Source organism: Typopeltis vanoorti, chromosome 2 (assembly GCF_054136105.1).
Source record: "Typopeltis vanoorti isolate ZY-2024b chromosome 2, IOZ_Tvanoo_1.0, whole genome shotgun sequence".
Classification (NCBI taxonomy): Eukaryota; Metazoa; Arthropoda; class Arachnida; order Uropygi; family Thelyphonidae; genus Typopeltis; species Typopeltis vanoorti.
This window is the reverse complement of record NC_143550.1, coordinates 129,282,741-129,299,474: the sequence shown is the minus strand read 5'-3', so window position 1 is coordinate 129,299,474 and position 16,734 is coordinate 129,282,741. Positions and strand designations below refer to the sequence as shown.

Genomic DNA, 16,734 nt, shown 5'->3' with positions numbered 1-16,734 from the left:
GCAGTTGTTTGCGGATGATGCGAAGCTGGAAAGGATCTTTAGTAATAGTGCAGATGTGGTAGCCCTGCAAGAGGATTTAAATAAGCTAGATAGATGAGTAAATGAATTTGGGTGTCAGTTTAATGCAGCAAAATGTAAGGTCTTGAGGTTTGGGAAACATCGATGGGATGCTGCATACTCTATGGGAGGAGTTATACTGGAGGAAGTAGGGGAGACAAGAGATCTGGGGTTGATGATTGATAGAAACCTGAAGTTTAGGGGACATATTGCAAAGGTGGTGAAGATAACACAGAGGATTGCTGTGAGAAGGACACTGACCTGCAGAGATAAGAGGGTTATCATTCCGTTGTATAAGTCTCTGATCAGACCACACTTGGACTATTGTTCTCAGATTTGGTCCCCAGGATTTGAAGGGGATAAATTAACTGTGGAAAGGATACAAAGATGGATGACAAAGATGGTTTCAGGACTGTACAAGGATAGTTATGAGGATCGACTGAGAGAATGTGGACTGCAGAGTTTGGTGGATAGAAGAAGGAGAGGTGATATGATTGAGACTTTTAAACTGTTGAGAGGTGGTTACAGGGTTGACACTGGGGAGTTCTTTCGCTTGGTTGAACAGCGGGAAGGAGTGATGACAAGAGGCCATCCCTGGAAGTTACGAAAGGAAACTGTGAGCAAGAGTGTAAGGAGTGGTTTCTTTGTGCGGAGGGTGGTTGAGCCATGGAATGCATTGCCTGATAGAGTGGTGGGAGCGGTCAGTGAGTTTAAAGAGTGGTATGATAGACTTTGTGTTTCTCAGGGGGGGACCTCCCCTCGATGAGTCTTGACAGACTTTATGTCTTAGGAAGGACCTCCCTTGATGAGTCTTTTGACTCCTTGGAGGCCTGAATAATAATAATAATAAAGTAGTGTGTGAGACTGACACCGAGAAAGAGAATATGACATCACCGAGTGGGTATGAATGTCAGTGAATTTTAATATGCATGAAGGAGTGAGAAGAATTGAATGACTGAAAGATGGCCATGTGAAAAAGGTAATGAATTATTCAAGAGTGGCTCTGTATGGAAATTCAGTTATTAGAGGCAAGATGAATGAGAAGATGCATACGGTATGTTTCCCTGGAGACAGAATGAGCAGAGTGATTAAGGTAGTGGATATGAGAAGTAAAAGAGTTTGTAGTGGTAGTAGGAATGAATGATTTCACTGGGAGCAAGGCGAATGTTAGAGTGGATATCAGGAGGTTGTTGGGAAAAGTAAAAGATAACAGTATAGTAGAAAGGTAATCACTTTCTAAACGTAATCACATTTCCAGGTATGTTTCCCTGGAGACAGAATGAGCAGAATGATTAAGGTAATGGATATGAGAAGTAAAAGAGTTTGTAGTGGTAGTAGGAATGAATGATTTCACTGGGAGCAAGGCGAATGTTAGAGTGGATATCAGGAGGTTGTTGGGAAAAGTAAAAGATAATAGTATAGTAAAAAGGTAATCACTGTGTTGCCCAGGTATGATAGCGATGAACTGAGATGGCAAGCAAAGAAGAAAGCATGTTTGGGATGAGGAGAATTGTAGATGTGGGCCTGGTTGGCCAACAAAGGCTGGGGGTTTGAATCCCGCCATGAGCATGGATGTTTGTGATTTCTGTGAAAATACTAGTGGTGGTAGCGGGCAGTAGATGGCGTTGGTGTAGGTAATGCGGTTTGCTGTACTTGGTGGATTGAGGGTGGAGATGGACAATTGTAAAGTAGGTGCCCTCCTTTGATGAGTCTTTGAACTCCTTGGAGGTGTCACATAATGATAATAATAATAATATGTTGTGGCTTCATAGGATAATAATAGGCAAGTGAATGGAATTGCCAGTTCATGGTTGCAAAGTGTAAGGTTTTAAAATTCAGGAAGCAAAGATAAGATGCACAGTATATAGTGGGTGGGGAGGGGAATATCTTAGAGGAGGTGGAGGAAATGAGGGAACTGGGGGAGAGGTAGAGATGGTGGATAAGGACCAAAAATTGAGGAGACAAATTGCTAAAATTGTGGGGATATCACAACAGATTATGGCAATGATGCAGAGGGCACTGGCATCTAGAAGTAAGGATATTGTGGTTCCATTGTGTGAGGTTTTAATCAGGCATCATATGGATTATTGTGCCCAAATCTAGTCACCTGGTTTTTCAATGATCAAGAGGTATTGGAAAAGATCCTGAAATGAGGTAGTTTCTGGTCTCTGGAATATTGAGTATGAATATAGATTGTGAGAATGAAATCTATAAAGTCTGATGGAAAGAGAGAGGAAGGGGGTGTGATTGAGACATAATTGGATAAGAAGTTATTATAGATTAATGTGAATGAGATTTTTCATGGAATGGGGGGAAAGCGACAGCTCTATAAGCAGTAGGCATTTTGCACAAAGAGGGGATGGGTGTTGGAGTACATTATCTGAAAGTATAGTAGGTGCAGAGATCTAATGATAATAATGATATCTTATTCAATTCAGAAGCAGTGTCATTATTTGCAAACATTCCTGAAAAAGTATCACTGTTCTTGAAGATCTACCACCTGACACTACAGATCTTTTCCAACAGTGCCTTCAGTCATCTTTCTTTACTAGAAAAGGTTATGATTTTGTGATGGGTTTCTCATTGTTGCCTTCTGTCACTAATTTATATATGAAAAAAAAAAAATCTGAATATGGAGTTTTTTTTATTAAAGCCACATGTAATATGGTGATACATGAAGGATTTTTTTTATCATTTGAAGACATACTCTAAAAAGATCAAGAGAATTTTGTTTGTTTCTTTAACTGCTGCATCCTAAAATTAAGATCACACTGGAAATTGAAAAGAACAAGTGACAGAGGAATAGACATCTATAGGAAGCCAGTCCATACAAGAAGATATCTTCCATGCCAACTCTTTTATCATTCACAACAAAAACTTGGAATCATAACATCCTTAAAAACCAAGCTTTAAGCATCATTAAAGATGATGAAACAAAAAAGAAAAATGAACTCCTCTTGTACCAATTTCTTCAAAATTGATTCTTAAAAAAGTTACTGTATAAATTACTCTTCTCTGTGAAACCAGCCCATATTATAACATAGATTATAAAGGTTCCATATCTCTGTCCTCAATCAGCAGAGTTTCAAGATGCATATCAATTTTTAAAACAAGTCATCATTAGAACTGCTTTTAAACTAGTTTCACACCCTACCAAATTTTCTATTTCTTCCATAAATATTTCACAGAAATTATTCTCCATATGCTAGGTTTGTAATAACAGCATTAAATATTTTCTTCTGCTTTCCTCGTCCTTTGATAAGGATGAGGAAAGCAGAAGATGACAGGATAATATCCTGACAATGGAATGCATTGTCAGGATATTCCCTGACAATGCATTGCATTGTTTAAGGACAACTGACTCTGTTATACTGGATGGTATTGGATGGTATTTCACCACGAGTTTTGAGAAAATGTGCTAAAGAACTAATAGCTCCTTTGACCTGGCTTTTCAATGCAAGTCTGGCTACGGGAAAGGTGCCCAGGGAATGGAAGGAAGGTAAGATAGTGCCATTGTATAAGAGCAGTAGCAGACTGGAAGTGTCTAATTATAGGTCAATTTGTGTGTCATCAGTAGTTGTTAAGGTCTTGGAGAAATTAGTAAGAGACTATATACAGTGTTTGGAAGATGAGGGTAATGTTATCTATGAGAATCAACATGGATTTGTTAAGTAGTGCTCTTGTTTTAGTAATATGCTAGCCTTTTATAATAAAGTTACATGAGCAGTAGATGAGAGAAAAGCATATACTGCCATTTTCTTGGATTTAGCGAAGGGAATTTGACAGGGTGCCACGATAAGCTGATATTTAAGTTGCAGCACATGGGTTTGGATATCGGGTTGATCAGCTGGATTTGGGAATTAGCTGTCCAATAAAAATCAGAGAGTCATGTATGGTGGGGCAGTTTCAATGAGGCAGAAGGTTACAAGTGGGGTCCCACAGGGCTCAGTACTAGGACTTATATTGTTTAACCTTTATATCAATGACATTGCCAGTGGATTACAGGGGATATTCAGTTGTTTGTGGATGATATGAAGCTGGAAAGGGTTATTAGTAATGGTGCAGATGTGGTAGCCCTGAAAAGAATAAACTAGACAGATGGACAAATGAATGGAGGTGTCAGTTTAATGCAGCAAAACGTAAGGTCTTGAGGTTTGGGACACATCAATGGAACACTTCATAGTCTGTTTGGAGGAGTTGTACTGGAGGAAGTAGGGGAGACAAGAGATCTGGGGTTGATGATTGATAGAAACCTGGAATTCAGGGGACATATTGCAAAGGTGGTGATGGTTACCCAGAGGATTGCTGCAATATGGAGAAGGATGCTGTCCCGCAGAGATAAAAGAGTTATCATTCCATTGTATAAGACCCTGATCAGACCATACTTAGACTATTGTTCTCAGATTTGTTCCCCAGGATTTGAAGGGGATAAATTTACTGTGGAAAGAATACAACAGTGGATAACAAAGATGGTTTCAGGACTGTACAATGTTAGTTATGAGGATCGGCTGAGGGAATGTGGACTGCAGAGTTTGGTGGATAGAAGGAGAGGTGATATGATTGAGACTTTTAAACTGTTGAGAAGTGGTTACAGGGTTGATTCTGAGGAGTTCTTTCGCTTGGTTGAACAGCGGGAAGGAGTGATGACAAGGAGCCATTCCTGGAAGTTACGAAAGGAAACTGTGAGCAAGAGGGTGAGGATTGGTTTCTTTGCATGAAGGGTGGTTGAAAACCATGGAATGCATTGCCTGATAGAGTGGGGAAAGCGAGAACAGTCATGAGTTTAAGGAGTAGTATGATAGAGTCATGAGTTTAAGGAGTAGTATGATAGAGTTTGTGTTTCCTTGGAGGGACCTCCTGCGATAAGTCTTTTGACTCCATGGAAGCCTGAATAATAATAATAATAATAATAATTCTTATGCTCTGGTCTTTAATAGTATTGCTTCTCACCTTTTTACTCTTTCAGTTCTCCAGAAAATATCATACTCTTACATTTCTCTTTCTACTTTACATTTCTTTACATTTTACATTTCTAATTTATTATCCTGTCAATGACATTTTTACCTTTTTTCCTTTAATGACAATTCCATCCATAAAAGAAATATATAGCATATTTGTATCTTTACTCATCCCAGCATTAAATAACTGGAAACTCTACCTTAGAGACAAACATGGTCTTTTTCATGACACATAAGTAGGGTGATTATTTCACACCACCTTACTTATGGTATCAATGAAACTCATTTCCCACTTACAGACCTTGGAAAATATCCAAGCTGTCAAATACCTTTATGTAATCCAGAAAAATGACAGTGTATGTCTTTCTCTTTTCCTCATTCACTGCCCTTGTTGTTACTTTATTATAAAAGGTAATTAGAGTACTTAAACAAGAATACCCCTTAACAAATCCTTGGTAGCCTTCATAAATAATATTGACCACATCCACACAATTCTCTGTATGAACTCTTATCAGTTTTTTCAAAATCTTAACAACCACAGGAGAAATACAAACCAGTCTATCAGTTGATATTGCCATTCTACCACTAATGGAACTATCTTATCTTCCTTCCACTCCTCAAGAACTTGTTCTTTTGAAAAGACTCATTAAACAGCCAGATCAATAGCATGGTCAATTGCTTAGCATGCTCCCTTAAAAACACGTAGGAAAAATCTCCTTTAATCCCATTGCCTTAATGGTGTTTAGAGTGCTCAGTATTTTCAACACATCCTCTTCATTCTCTTCTAATCCTTTAACCCACCCTTTACCTCTAAGAATAAAACTGGCATTGCTAGGTTGAAACAGGCCATTAAAGTAATTATTAAACAGCTCTGCTACATCATCTGCATTTGTTACCTACCTACTGTCCCCATACAACAGGATTATTCATCCACAATCATTTTTCCTCCTGCTAACCACATAGCAAAAGAACTCCTTGGGATTTTTCCTTGGATTCCAGTGTTTTTGTCTCCTTTCACATTCTATTTTTTCTCTCATTATTACATTAGTTACCTTCCTAGCCTGAGCCTTTCATCCCTCATGCTATTGTTCTCATTCAGCAGAACAATGCCTGTGAAATAACTATAAAAGAGGCAGAAATAACAAAACAGCACAGCTATGAAAAAGTTATTGGCCCAAGTGAGAGAGATAGTGAGAATGAAGACTATCTATTAAGTGGCCTGCCCTCTTTAAACATCTTTAACCACGCTACCGGCCAGGACGTATATATATGTCCAAGTGAACATGGATGCGAAGTGCATATTAAAATTGTAATACCATTGATATTACATTGATATATATATGATGGATTTGAAGCATATGAGGATGCGTATTTGATCCATAATGGCCGGTAAGGTGGTTAAGAGGGTTTTTGATTCAACAGCCAAAATATGAGTACAATATTCTAAGGTGAGGAAAATTTGAGATTTCTGTTGAGTCATACAGTAGTGTGTTGCATGGAAAATGAATACTACTCATAAGTGTTTTGAAGGCTGAAGAGACTACTATAGATATGATTTGTTTGTGGCAAGCAAGGCTCAAGATGATGTCCAAGTAGAGAAAGGTAAGGCGAAGTTAAATGTGATCTTCCTTATGAGAAATAAGAGGACTGTGCTTTGGTAGCATTTAAGTTCACTAGATTGTCTTCACCTCACTGAAGAATGGCAAGGATATCAGTGTTTAAGATATATGTCGAATGGAGTATTCTTCATCAGCAAGACTATGGGTAGTTTATTATTTGTTGATGTGAATCACTAATGTATAAGAAGAATAAAGTACTAAGCCATGGTGGATTTTCTGGCCCTGGTGAGGAAATCTGAGAAGAAGAAGAAACTATCTGCCATGACGCAACAACCAGACAGAGAGTGAGAGAGAGAGAGAGAGAGAGAGAGAGAGAGGGAGGGAGGGAGTAAAGTGGTACTATAATTGCAAAGGACAAAAGGCATACCATAAGATGATAGTTGGTAAGTCTGACACCATTATAACAGATTTACTCATTAGTACAAACTACAGAAAACATCCAGTCATACTTATCAACCAATTTACTGCTATCTAAAGGTAGCTATGTATCTATATAGATATATATTCACTATGCAGTCTGTCAAAGGAAAATACCAAAAGAACTATTGTTAACGAAAATCGCACATGTTATTTCTTTCTTAACTCCACAAGAATTAAGAGCCAAAACCATTGGTTTGGTTTAAATCAGCACAATAAATGATGCAAAATCTCCTGTGGTCAGTTTTACACCTCTAGAACAGGCTGCTACAAAAAAATTTACCAAAAAAAAAATAATAATAATAATAAGATAGAAATAATAATCCTACTGCTCAATAAAGATAATGCTGCTGTCATTCTCAACATAAAAGGATATGACAACAAAATCAGACAGCTCCTTAACACAGATACATACTCTGTCCTAGATCATAATCCTATTAGGGAGCTTCAAAATTGCACTAACAACCCTCTGTAATGACTTATGAGTCAAACAGCAATACCAGACTAGCACTCAGATCTCTACATTGCATCCCCCCACCTTCCTGTATACTGAACTTCTAAAATTCACATAGAAGGCATACCTTTCCAGCCAGTAATTGAAGACATAGAATCACCTACATATCTTCCTGCTAAACAGCTGGCTATATTACTAAAAGGCCTTATATGACAATCACCATCTTTCATTAAAAACTCCAAAAACTGTCTTTCCACTATCAGCAACATTACTCATAATGAACAGAACATTTTAGCCAGCTTAAGTATGGTCAATTTGTTTATCGATGTCCCAATCAAGGAACTTCTCATATTACTGGAAAATAAATTTTCCAGGAAAACCATAGTACTCCTCAAACATTTCACCTCATCCAGGCACTTAAAGTATAATGATTCCATAGACAAATAAAGCTCACAATTACCAACAGGCAGTCCTCTTTCTCCTGTTTTAGTGAATATTTATTATCATCATTAATTAAGTGTACCCTCAAGGGTGTTTAGACTATTATGACAGCATTACACAATTAAGTTTACATGATTATTAATCCCCTATCAACAATTTTACTCCAAATTAATCTCTTACTTAACAGCACTGCATATTGTCTTATCTAACATTTCATTCTTCTAAGGCACTTCTGACTGAATCAATCCACCTAGACCTTAATCTTTCTCTGGGTCTTTTTCCTGCCATCTTGATATCAAAAACCTGTTTTATTATTTTTATTACTACTATTATTATTATTATTATTATGTGACACCTCCTAGGAGTCCAAAGACTCATCGAGGGAGGGTACCTACTCTATAGCTCTCTGTCTCCACCACTTCTACATCATCCACCAACTACAGTCAACTGCAACTACTATCATTATCTACACCAGTGCCATCTACTGCCCACCACCACTAGTATTTTCACAGACAATCACCAACATCCATGCCCATGGCAGAATTTGAACCTGCAGCCTTTTGGCTAGAGAGCAAAACCTTTCTTCTCCCATTCTGCTTAATGAGCATACTACCTTAGAATAGCCCTGCTCACAAACTCTTGAATGAAAACATTGTAAAGTTCCTTACAGCAGCTAAGGATATGAGTCTAGTGTATAATATTTAATTGCATGCATTCTCTTAATGTTTTCGTTCTTTTATGGATGAAAAATCTGTATCATTTCAGTATGAGACCAGCTAACTCACCTTCAGCTAAAAGTCTTTAAATATGATTCTGCCATTTATGCCATCTGTTCAGGCCTAAATTTGTTCTCAGAACTCTCACAAACTTTCTAATCTTTGATCAAGTATTTTATTTCTAACTCAACTCTCAGATCCATAACACTGTATTATATGCTGCTAATTTAGTGTTTTGGAAAATTTCTGTCTTATTCCATAAAAATTGATTTAACTAGCTTCCCACCATATCAGCTTTTCTTATTCTGTTCTCTATTTCAAAATTTAAATTGCTAGATTCACAAAATCTGTGCCTAAATAGCTTAAATATTTTACTTGTAGAGGTTTACCATTAAGAATGCAGCTGAAGTTTTCTATGTTCCTGCCAGTTTTCATAGTTTTGTTCTTTTCATTCCTTATTTTTATGTCAAATTTGTTACAGCTGTTATTCAGTTTAGTTAGAGAATCTTGGAGACTTTCACTTGAAGTGTTTAGGTGCATAGCATAAGAGATGTTGGAAAGGATCCAAAGGCGACTGACAGGTAGTTTCTGACCTCTGGAATGTTGAGTATGAGGAAAGATTGAGAAGTGTAATTTGCAGAGTCTGGTGGAGAGGAGGAAGAGAGGAGATATGATAGAGACCTACAAGTTGGTAAGGGGTTGTTATAAGATCAATGGTGGAGAAGTTCTACAGAGAATAGTGGGAGATCAGGGGAGAACCAGAGGTCATCCCTGGAAACTATAAAGAGGGTGTGAGTAGGGGAGTGAGAGGCAGGTTTTTTTCGTGCAGAGTTGTGAATGATTGGAATGCTTTGCCTGAGAGTGTGGTGTCTGCAAGGAGTTTGAGTGTGTTTAAGGCTCGGTATGATGAGATGTGTGTGATAAAAGGACCTCCCAGATGAGTCATTGACTCCATGAGATCTTGGGGTAATAATAATAATAATAACATCATCTGCATAAAGCAAAGAGCTAAGTTTGATATCCCTGATTCCAGTATCAGGTTTAGTTTTTTTTTTTTTTTTCATAAGAATGGTCAATGAGTTCAAGGAGTGGTATGATATATTCACATTAGAGAATCTCCAAGATTTTATTCTGCTTGTATTCCTCTTTTCTACCACTGTTCTGCCACTGCAGTCTTTCTAAGTTAGATTTTAACGTGTAGATGTGAACACAGATTGATAAGAAAATAACTATTTATTGACTTAATTGCTATTATTTCACTGGTATTCTATCCAGCATCTTCAGAGCACACAAACAAAGTTTGTTACAGTAGTGAGACATCCACAATCTGGTGTAACAGTGGGACTAGTATGAGTAATTGCAGCATGCAACACAAAGACTAAAGTCCTAATTAGGTGCCATCTAAGTAAAAAAAAAAAAAACGAGAGAGAAAAAGCAGGTATTAATTTGGTCTTAGGATGAGGCTTCTTTTGATTCCAGGAACAACCTCTCTGACTTGTAAAAGCTTCTGTGCAGCACCTTTTTTTTTTTTTTTTGATCCTGTGTGCAGGGGTATCCAAAGCATGGTCTGAAAGACCTGACTTGCCATAGCGAAAGTGCTGGATATATTTTTTGTGTTCGCTGTTCTATACCGTTAAAATCCAATCAACATGTGCAACGAACACATAAGCCTTTCTCAGTCTTTCTCAATAGGTAATTACTCAGACATCTGTTATATCCTTATCTTCAGCTTTCACATCACTTTTATCATCTCTGATTCCTTTTACAGTAGTATTTCCTCCATTTCTAAGATTTTTCAATAGCCTCTAGCACATTTTTCCAGCTTCCTGATATTTATTTTTTATATTCTTACCAAAATCTTCTCTTTACTTCTGTTTGGGCTACTTTTACACATAGCATAGTTTTTTCAGTTCATGCTTAGCTCTCTTAAAAAAGAAACCATAAAAGCTATTCAACTTTAATTCTTTTAAAATTCTTATGTCCTATTTTTTTCGATGTGATATTCATTTTTTTCTACTTAAAACTAAGTGATGATTGCTTCCAATTTCAAATCCTCTGTATGCGCTCTTGTATGTAGCAATAAGAAGCCTCAATGAAGCTTCTTATTTGTGTGTCTTTCCTCCAAGTGAACTTGTGCACATCTTTATGTTGGAACATTCTATGTTCTGAGCAGAAATCCAGCAAATATTTTCCATTATTATTAGTTTTGTCCTTTTCTCCAAATTTTTCCAAAACATTCCTATATGCCTGGTGGGATTCATTTCCTAATCTGTTGTTTAGATCTCCAACAAGGACCTCTTTTTCTATTTTCTTTATGTCAGCTGCTTGTTTTAATAACTCAAAAAATTCCTCCACTTCTTCCTTTGAAAACTCATCTGTAGATCCTAGGTATAAATAAGTTTCATTGTACATTTACCCATTTTGAAGTTTGTTCACATAACTCTACATGAAACTGCCTTCCAATCAAGAAGCTTTGTTCAGTTCATGTTTAGTTTTTTTAACTATGCCTTGCTCTCCTTGATGATTATTGCCTGAATATAATATTATATGCTTATTGTTTAGCAATAATTAGTATAGAATGCTTTTTATTGTTATTATTTATTATTATTATTATCATCAGACCTCCATGAGAGGTCTTCCATCTCACACACACACACACACACACACACACACACACACACAGCCCATCATACTGTGAATTGAATGCATCCACTGTCTCCAAACCACTACACTTTCAGGCAGTGCATTCCAACCACCCAAAATGCGCTCCATATAAAAAACACGTACTCCTCATCCCTACCTCACTCCTTCCATATACAGTCTCCAGGGATGGCATGTTGTTCTACCCCTGTCTCTATCCATTCTATAAAAATTCTGATCCAAATTAATCCAGTAATAACCCTTTACCTTCCCCAGGGGCTTCCATCTTGGGAGTACGTGGTTAGCAGCCATGGGAGTCCCAAGCTGAGCCTGACATTGCTTCCACTTAATTGTGTCAGATTCCTTCTATATTTTTTCCTACATGGCCTCCTCTTGCTTACTTCGACCCCGAGGGTATTAGAGTACTCGTGGCCCAAGGGTGTCTCTCCTTTTCTCAACTTCTACTCTAGCTGATAGAAGACAGCAGCTCTACTAGTACTTGCTGGAACACTGCAGTGGAGAAGGCAACAGGACACCACTCCACTAATATCCTAGAAAATTTTAGTAGCAATGAATAGAACTTATAAGGGGACAGCTACCAGCCCAGAAAACCAAGGAACAGAGAGGAAAAGAAAGTGCACACTGCAATAGATACAATATCAGGAAATAAGGACGCTTCAAGGGAGGGCTGATGTTCCTCCCAATCAAACCTCTAAAAGTCACTTAAAACAAGCTATAAACAAACTGAAAATGAAAGATCATCAGAGAATCAACATGGAATGTGAGAACAATGAACAGATGTGGAAAATTAGAAAATCTCAAACAAGAAATGGACAAAGGAAAAATTGATATCATAGGGCTCTGTGAAGTCAGATGGGAAGGAATAGGTGATTTTTATAGTGACGAAGTAAGAGTAATTTACTCAGGTGGAGAAAAAAAGAAAAAAGGAGTTTGACTTGTTTTTAATAAAACAACAGCAAAGAGTATCATTAGCATAAAATGTCTGAATGACAGGATTATGATGGTAAAATTGAAAGCTGAACTAATAATGCAGGTATATATGCCAACAAGTGGCATAGAGGAAATAGAGGATATGTATGAACAATTACAAGAACTAATTAAGGAAGAAAAAAGAAAAGACTATATGATTATAATGGGAGACTGGAATGGAGTTGTGGGAGAAGAAGAGGATGTGAGTGTAGTAGGAAGATACGGACTAGGTCATAGAAATGAGAGAGGGGGAAAGGTTAGTGGAATTCTGTAAAGAAAATAAGCTAATAATTATGAATACTTGGTTTAAAACATCTAAGAGAAGACTATACACATGGGAAAAAACCGGGAGATATGGAAAGGTATCAAATTGATTACAGTATAGTAAAGCAAAGATACAAGAATAGTGTAAAAAATGCATGGACGTATCCTGGAGCTGATATTTACTCTTACCACAACCTACTATTCATAGAAATAAATGTGAAACTAAAGAAAATAAAAGAAGCTATGAAATGGAAAAAATGGAACTTAGAGAAATTAAAAAATACCAAGGAATTTGGAAATAGATTGGAGAAAGAATTAGAGGAAACAAGTTTTGTCAAAACTGAAGATTCATAAAAGAAATGGGAACAAATTAAAGAGAAAATAAAGAAGACATTATTGGATATGTAAGTGCTAAAAGAATAAAAAAAAAAACCTTGGATAACTAATGAGATGATTTCTCTAATGGATGAAAGAAAAAATGGAAAAATAAAGACACCCCAGAAGGGAAAATACAATATAGAACCCTGAATAACAAAAATGACAATCAAGGAAAAGGAGTAGCCATAGTATTCAACACAAAGGCTAATCTTCTTGAATGGCAAGCTGTCTCAAGTAGAGTGATGTGGGCAAATATGAGAATGGGGAACTGGACAATGAGACTTATTTGTGCCTATGGTCCCACAGAAGATTCTACTAAAGTAGAAGTGGAGGAATTTTTTGATGCTTTAGAAAAAGCAACTGACACAATGAAAAAGGAAAAGTTAGTCCTTGTTGGGGATCTGAATAGCAGAGTAGGAAATGATTGTCAGACATACAAAAATATTTTGGAAAATTTGGAGAAAAGAGCAAAGCTAATAATAATGGCAAATACCTGTTGGATTTCTGCTCAGGACATGGACTGGTTATTACTAACACCATGTTCCAACATAAAAATGTGCACAAATTCACATGGAGAGAAGAGGCAAGGAATAAGAAAAGTCTAATTGACTATGTTATTGTTGATAGCTATGTTTTCTCCCTGGTGCAGGATACCAGAGTGTACAGAGGATTTGAAATTGGAAGCAATCACTATTTAGTCATGAGCAGGATAAAATTGAATTTCATATTGAAAAGAATAACATGTAAGAAAGTTTTAAAGCGAATAAAAGTTGAGCAGCTCTCAGATGTGAACTGTAGACTAAAATGCACAAAGATTATTGAAGAAAAAATGAAAGAGTTTGAGAACACGAACCAAACCTTGGAGATTCAGTGGCATGCCTTGAAGAAAACCCTGATTGATTCAGCCAAAGACGCATGTGGTGAGGTTGTCTGCAAGGATAGAAAAATTAGGACTCCGTGGTGGACACAGGAAGTTAAAGAGGCAGTGAAGGAAAACAAGAAATCATATCAAACGTTCCTGGCAAATAAGTCAGATTTTGCTCTTAGAGAATACAGAGACAAATGTAAGAAAGTGAAACGCTGTATAAAACTAGCTAAACAAAAGTCATGGGAGGACTTTGGCAAGAACATAGAAAATAAATATCAAGAGGTGGCAAAATATTCTGGAGGTTGTTGAAGATGCTTAGAAATGGAGGAAAGAGTGCTGTAAAAGGAGTTAGAGATGATAAAGGCAACATGAAAACAGGAGAAAAAGATATCCTTGAAGTATGGAGTAATTTCAATCGAATAAATGAAACAAGCAGTGATAGCACAATGGTAAAAAACACACTCAACAGGCATTCAGTCAGGAATACATATCCATACTTGATGTAGAAAAAACCATCAAAGGCTTGAAATGTGGAAAGGCAACAGGAGTAGATGATATTCGACCAGAAATGCTGAAGTATGGTGGTATAAAAGTCTTACAGTGGCTGCACTGCAAGTTCAGAAAGTCTGGACAGAGGGATGAATTCCCGATGATTGGAGTAGAGCTCTCATAGTACCCATATATAAAAAGGGAAATAAAACTGAATGTGAGAATTACAGAGGTATTTCCCTACTGAGTGTTCCTGGCAAAATCTATGCAAGTATACTTGAGAAACGGTTGAGAAGAATTGTAGAAGAAAAGCTTGGTGAAGAACAAGCTGGATTCAGGCCAAACAGAGGCTGTCAGGATCAGATCTTCACTTTACGACAAATAGTCGAGAAAGCATGGGAATATAACAAAGATCTGTAATTAAGTTTTGTCGATCTGGAAAAGGCATATGACAAGGTGCCAAGAGAGAAGCTATTCAATACGCTACAGTTATATGGTGTCAATGGAGCATTATATCAAGCAATACTTAATCTGTATTTGAGTTGTGAGTCAGGTTAGAATTGAAGGAAGTACAGGAAGATGGTTTAATGTTAAATCTGGTGTGAGACAAGGATGTACATTATCCCCTCTGTTATTCATTATCTATATGGATCACATTATGAAGGAAAGTGGTATTAAACATGATATCAGAATTGGAGATGTTAATGTCAGTTCTTTGCTTTATGTGGATGATGTTATATTTCTAAATAAATCCACTACAAGTTTGCAAGATTCCCTGATTAAATTGAATAACTGTTGTAATAGATATGGTATGAAGGTCAGCATTAAAAAGACAAAGACAATGAAAATAGGTGGAGTTGTTGAAAATGTCAACTGTGTTGTGAACAGGGAACCTGTGGAACAAGTAAGACATTTCAGCTACTTAGGCACGATTTTTAGTGAAGATGGTAAATTAAATATAGAAATAGAAAACAGAATCAACAAAACTGGTATGGTAGAGAGTCAATCGAATAAATTCATATGGAATAAGAGAGAAATTAGTTGGAACACTAAATTAGCTATACACAAGACAGTGTTCAAACCAGTTTTAACTTATGGATCTGAGAGCTGGGTCAGATGTAAAACACTTGACCAAAGACTAGAGACTGCAGATAATAGAGTCCTGAGAAAGATTATAGGCTTGAACAGATGGTATCAATGGCAATATCATATTAAAAATGAGGATATTAGGAAAGAACTTGACATTGTCAGCATCCAGGAATGCGTTAGCAGAGCTAATCTCAGGTGGTATGGTCACTTAAACAGAATGGGCAAGGAAAGATTAGCAAAACAAGTGTTCTCTGCCAGGTTGGCAGGAAAAAGACCCAAAGGAAGACCAAGATATAGGTGGATTGATACGGTACCGTGTGCCTTAGACGATAGAAATATAAGATTTGATAATGATAATATTGGAGTCTTGACAACTAATAGACTGATTTTCAGGAAAATTGTAGATAGGAAGTTAGTAATGGTGTAAATTTTTCATGTTGTACTATCATATCCTGTACACCCTTGAGGGTACATGGCAGGAATTTGATGATGATGATGAATGACAAATTGAGAAGGGTAGCAGAAAGAAGTAGAGAAGTTGGCTTAAAAAACAATGTGAAGAAATGGAAAATTATGAGACAGTGGGAAGGTATGATCTTTTGTATGAAAAAGCAAGAAGCATGAATCACAAGAGAAATGGAATTCAAATTAAAGGCATAGAAAATAAGAATGAAGAAATCATAACTGAAGAAGATAAAATCCTTATGAGATGGAAGGAATACATTGAAGATCTATATGACAAGGAAAATAGACCAAATGAGTTGCCATTAGAAGATATAAAGAGGGTAAATGAAGATGATCTAGGCCCAGAGATTTTGAAGACAGAAATAGAAATGGCCATTTTAGAACTAAAATGTGGAAAGGCAGAAGGAATAGATGAAATACCTGCAGAATTCCCGAAACAACTTCAGAAGAAAGGAACTGAAGAAATAACCAAAAGAAAAAATTTAATTTATAACAAATGAGAATTACCAAAAGATTTTATGACATTTAATATTTATACCTATACCAAAGAAAAGTAATGAAGTGAACTGCAAAGATTTTAGAACAATAAGCTTCATTTCCCATACATCAAAAATACTTATGAGAATCTTAACACAAGAATTGTATCTAAGTTGGAAGAAGAAGATCAGTTTGGTTTCAGGAAGGGTAGGGGAACAAGTGATGCAACTGGACTGTTAACAATAATAAGTGAAAGAAGTGTGATAGTGAATAAAGAAGTTAATATCTGTTATATAGATTTTGAAAAAGCTTTTGACTTTGTAAAATGGGATAAGATGGTGGAAGTAATGGAAAAGATGGGTATAGATTGGAAATACAGAAGGCTAATTATTTCACTATATATGGGACAAAC

At 36.6% G+C, this 16,734-nt stretch overlaps 1 protein-coding gene across 1 annotated transcript in view; it reads left to right on the top strand.

Annotated features, from left to right (window-relative positions):
* LOC150109428 (EF-hand domain-containing family member C2-like) overlaps positions 1-16,734 on the top strand; it is a 396,984-nt gene that overhangs the window by 193,250 nt on the left and 187,000 nt on the right. The window lies entirely within an intron of this gene.